Below are 5282 nucleotides of genomic sequence, written 5' to 3' on the forward strand. Positions count from 1 at the left end.
TCGGCTGTCTAAGCAGCCCAGCTGCGGTGCGTGGCCATGGCAAGCAGGCGGCACACACTGTGGAACTGGGCCAGGCTCGCTGCCACTCAGAGCACCGTCCACACTCGCTAGGGTTTAGGTTTGCTATTTTATCTCTGTTGATAGTTGTTGATGGAATTATACAGCTCCATCAGAAAGGATGGCATTGCTCCATTCGTAAGGAAATGGAAATACTTGGAAAAACTTAAGCAAAAAAACAAATTATATTAAGCGAAGTAAGCCAGACCCAAAGAAACATAGGCTGCGTGGTTTCCCTCATTCATGGTAACTAGCATGTGCCTATAAATATACAGGTAAACACACTGGATGGTTACAGATAAAAAATATACTTGGAGATGATAAATTACACAGGTCTGTAGATATTCACACAGAGTGAGACCAAAGGAGGATATTCTATTTTTATTTTTAACTTAATTTTATTGTCAAGGTGATGTACAGAGGGGTTACAGTTACATACATAGGTAGTGGGTACATTTCTTGTCATACTTGTTACCCCTTCCCTCATTTTTCTACCACCTTCCCTCCCCCCAACCCACCCACCCCCAGTTGTATAGCTAATTTCCACCATATTGTCTTGTGAGTATAGCTGTTGCATTGGTTCACCCTTTGTCCTCTGTCTCACCATTTTGATGTTCCCTTTCCCGTCCCTAATTCAGATATACAAATATACAATACCCAGGGTACTGAAATCAAATACAGTAACAGCAGGGGTACACCATAGAAAAGAAAAAAGAAAAAATTCACATTAAAAATAACAACAACAATTTTAAAAAATGCCCTCTTGTTTCCATATCTTGGAGTTCATTTTGCTTAGCGTCATCTTATATGATCATATGTCCATGTTATGGACCTACTGTGATTCTCTGCTAGGGCTATCCTAGACATTTACTAATTATTACCAATGAGGAAAACCATGGAATCTATGTCTCTTTGGGTCTAGCTCACTTAACTTAATATGAATTTTCCAAGTCTTTCCATGTCCTTACAAATGGGGCAATGTCATTCTTTCTGACGGGAACATAGAATTCCCTGGTGCATATATACCACATGTTCTTGATCCAGTCATTCACTGAGGGGCATCTGGGTTGGTTCCATATTTTAGCGATGGTAAATAATGCTGCAATGAACATGGTCATTCATGGTTGTTTAGTATGGCCTTGTTTGTGATCCTTTGGCTAAATGCCCAGAAGTGCTCATTACATGACTTTAATGTAACTGTAACCCCTCTGTATATCACCTTATAAAAATAAATAATACTAATATTACTGCTGCTACTAGTAATAATAACATTTGTTGGGGCTGGGAATATGGCCTAGTGGTAAGACTGCTTGCCTTGAAGCCCTGGGTTCAATTCCTCAGCACCCCATATAGAAAATGGCCAGAAGTGGCGCTGTGGCTCAAGTGGCAGAGTGCTAGCCTTGAGCCCAAAGAAGCCAGGGACAGTGCTCAGGCCCTGAGTCCAAGCCCCAGGACTGGCAAAAAACAAAAAGAGAGCAAAATAATAATATTTGTTGGGTTAGTCAGCACATGTACCATGGTTCCTATTTCTGGCTTCTTCTTGTCACTTTCCATCCAGGATGTGAAGCCTTCAATGGGGGTGGTGGTGGGGAGCCCCCTCTCCCCCTCCCTCCCCAGTTCCTGGTTTACTAGTCTCGTGGTATAGCTCTCTGCCTGGAATCCAGGGTGACCTTCTTGGGTTCTGGATCCCTATCCTCTCTGCCTCGGCATCCCCAGAACCTGAGCCTGAGTGTACACTGTTGGTGTTCTGTGTCTATTTGCTAGATGATTGAAATAGCTCTGTATCCTGCAGCTGGGCTCCGGCTGCCCTCCCCTAGACTGCTAGCCGCAGCAGGGTACAAGAAGATTAGAAAGGACTTCACCGAGCAGAACTCCGATTAGAGCGCTCCAGCACCTCGGGCCTGCGCCTCTCTCCACAGCCTTTGTCTCCGTGCAGTCTCGTGAGCGTTGCTTACATTGAAGCAGCCAGAGATGTTATATCCAAAACCACTCAGCTAAGCCCTGGGATCAGGTGCCAGCACTCACACCCACATAAACAGCTCAGTCAAGGCAGAAAGTGTGCAAACCCTCCTTCTTTTTATAAAGTGGAGCGAGTATCCTGTTGGGAAGGAAAGCGTAACTATTGGAGTCAGCCTTTCCCAGGCTGCTGGCTTAGAGTCTAGCAGGTGGCCCCGTATGCCTCAATGTCCCAGTTCTTCCTAGTGGGTAGGAGACAGCCCGAGTTTCCACCCATGCTGAGGAAAGAATGCATCCATCGCCACTCCAAAGGTAAGGGGTGTGTTTGGCTCAGCCAACCGTCACTCGGCTGATTTGAATACTCACATGGATGTGCTCCCAAAAGACCATCAAAGGCCCAGCTTCCTGGAAATTCTAAGGGAATGGAACTAAAGAATTAAGAGAGTATTTGTCACTCGCTCTCTCTGTGTACCAGTATTGGGGCTTGAACTTGGGGATCTGAGCACTGTCTCTGGTGCTTTACCACTTGAGCCACAGCTCCACTTCTGGCCTTTTGGTGGTTAATTAGAGATGGAGTACCGTGGACTTTCCCCTAGAGCAGAGAGTAGCAAACTATGGCCTAGTGTGTGTGTGTGGGGGGGGGGGGGGGGTGGTAAGAAGACAATCCCACCCACTCTAATGCTAAAACCCTCTAGCTATCTCATTTACTTAGGAGGCTGAGATTTGAGGCTAGGGATTCAAAGCCAGCCTGGCCAGGGAAATCTAAGAGTCTTATCTCCAGTTAGTTACCAAAAAGCCAGAAGTGGATCTGGCTAACCCCTGCTCTAAGAGCTAGGAAGCAGGTCTAGACTCCGAGAGGCCCCGCTGGAACTATGAACACAAGTGGCCAAAGCTAGATGCTGTCTATGGCACACGACACTGGTCCCTGGAAACAGCCGACAAAGCCACTGTCCCAGAAACAGTAAAGAATTCCTGAGGCCAGGTTCCAGCAGCAGGGCAGGCAGCCCCACAGAATAATTGGGGACAGATTCCTACTGCCAGGAGTTGCAGCTGGGTATACTAAATTCTATTAACCTACATTTTATGACCTCAATACAACATTCTCAATAATCAGCAAGAATAGCAATGGATATGAGAAGAAATCCTTTGCCCACTCTTTGAAAATCAAAATTTAAAATTGTTTTCTTAATCGGTAGTTATCTGGCAATCAATACTTCCTGGAAATAACTTTTAAAAAAAACCACCATCTTGCAAATTTAAAAGAGTTTCGAATAAATAGCAATAACAATGAAGAGGCAGTGTTCAGGCAGAAATGATGATGTGAGAATTTTAGCCCCGTTGTTATACAGGCCCTGAGTTTATCCCTCTCTCCTTAAAACATTCCAGAGTAACAATCACAAGAGAAATGCAGTTCTACAGAACATTTTTGACTCTATAATGTGTGAAAATCTCAGGCCACTAAGAACCATAAATGCATTTCATTGTCTGTCAGTTCCAAACCATCATTTCACTTCAATAACAGTTAAATAAACAACTCTCCCTTGACTGGCTAGAAAGACTTTACAAACTTGAGGCAAGTCCGCCACCTAGTGGATATCTTGAACACGTGTAACAACATTTAAATAGGAGCCAGGAGTGAAAAGAGCCAAAGAAACAATTAGGCTTTTTGCCCATCAATCAATGACATTATGCCCAATGTTTACCTTTCTTCTTTCTCCTCTTCCTATCCCTGAGAAGAATAGGGAGGCAGATGTCTGTATTCAGGAGGTTTATGGAGAGTGTCCTCAAAGACAACTGTGAGGGGCTGTCCAGCATCATGTCAGGGGGTCTGAACTGTGACCCATCTGCTCCAGGTGCTGTCAGGAGGGCTGAACTCAGGTGAGAGCTTGATCTTGTACTTAAACCTATACATGACCTCTAGTCCTGTATGCAGCTGCTTCATCTGCAGAAGTGGTCGGTGAGAGTGGCTTCTGTCAACAGAATAAGCACGTCTACCTTCTCGTACACATGGCAGATCTCACGGGTATTGTCTAACAGTCAGTACATCAACCCTCACACCTAATAACCACCCCCTGTGTTAGCCCTAAACCTGCTTTTCCCTCGTGGGCCTCTGACCATCAGCTTAGCCTCTGCTTCTGCTTTGTAATCCACCCACATACCACCCTCTGTGTAGACCAGGTGGGTGGCAGATGCACCACCCTGCTCCCGGCCCCATGGAGCTCCTCGCCTATCTTTCAGAGCCAGGGTGAGTGGGGCTAGAGAACAGCGGCAGACCCACGGCAGCTTGTATGTTATTCCAATAGGGTCCACTCACGTACTAAGCTTGACCTTTCCTCCTCTCTTGGAAGCTCATAAGTGATGAGAAGTGACTGAAACTGCAAGTCCTCACCTTCCCCAGACAGCCATGTGAGAGAACTGTTCTTGCTGCAGAGCAAATGCACTGGCAGTCTTGGAAGAGAGTCTGAGACCAAGGCCCCATCTGACATGGATGCTCCTAATGAACACACAGCCTGTTGAAATCTTGGAGCTCCTCAGTCAAAATAAAATTGCTCCACCATATATATATATATATATATATATATATATATATTATATATATATATATATATATATATATAACATTTTCTTGATCCATTCATCTACTGAGGGGCATCTGGGTTGGTTCCCTATCTCTATCTTAGCTATGGTAAACAATGCTGCAGTGAACATAGTTGTGCTGGTAGCTTTGGTATGGCCTTGTTTGTGGTCATTTGGGTAAAAGCCCAGGAGTGGGATTGCTGGGTCATAGGGAAAGCTCTATGTTTAGTCTTTTGAGGAGCCTCCATACTGCTTTCCAGAATGGTTGAACCCATTTACATTCCCACAGTGTAGTAGCATTCCCTTTGGGCCACATCCCTGCCAGGATATGTCATTATTTGTTTTCTTGATAATGACCATTCTAACTGGGGTGAGGTGGAATCTCAATTTAAGTTTGATTTGCATTTCTTTTATGGCCAGAGATGTTGAACATTTCTTCATATATCTATTGGCTACTCCCCTCATTTGTAATAAGTAGTATACACCTAGGATAATCCTAGCAGAGGTTCACAATAGCCCAATAGCTATGTACGTATGATCACATAAAATGATGCTAATCAAAATGATCTCCATGATATGAAAACAAGAGGATTTTTTGTGGCTTTCTTTTTTTTTTCAGTGTACTATTTGGAGTTATTCTTTTGTATTTCTTTTCTTTTCTCTCCTCTGGTTTATTCCCCATGGTCACTGTT

The sequence above is a fragment of the Perognathus longimembris genome, chromosome 12, assembly GCF_023159225.1.
Source record: "Perognathus longimembris pacificus isolate PPM17 chromosome 12, ASM2315922v1, whole genome shotgun sequence".
Classification (NCBI taxonomy): domain Eukaryota; kingdom Metazoa; phylum Chordata; class Mammalia; order Rodentia; family Heteromyidae; genus Perognathus; species Perognathus longimembris.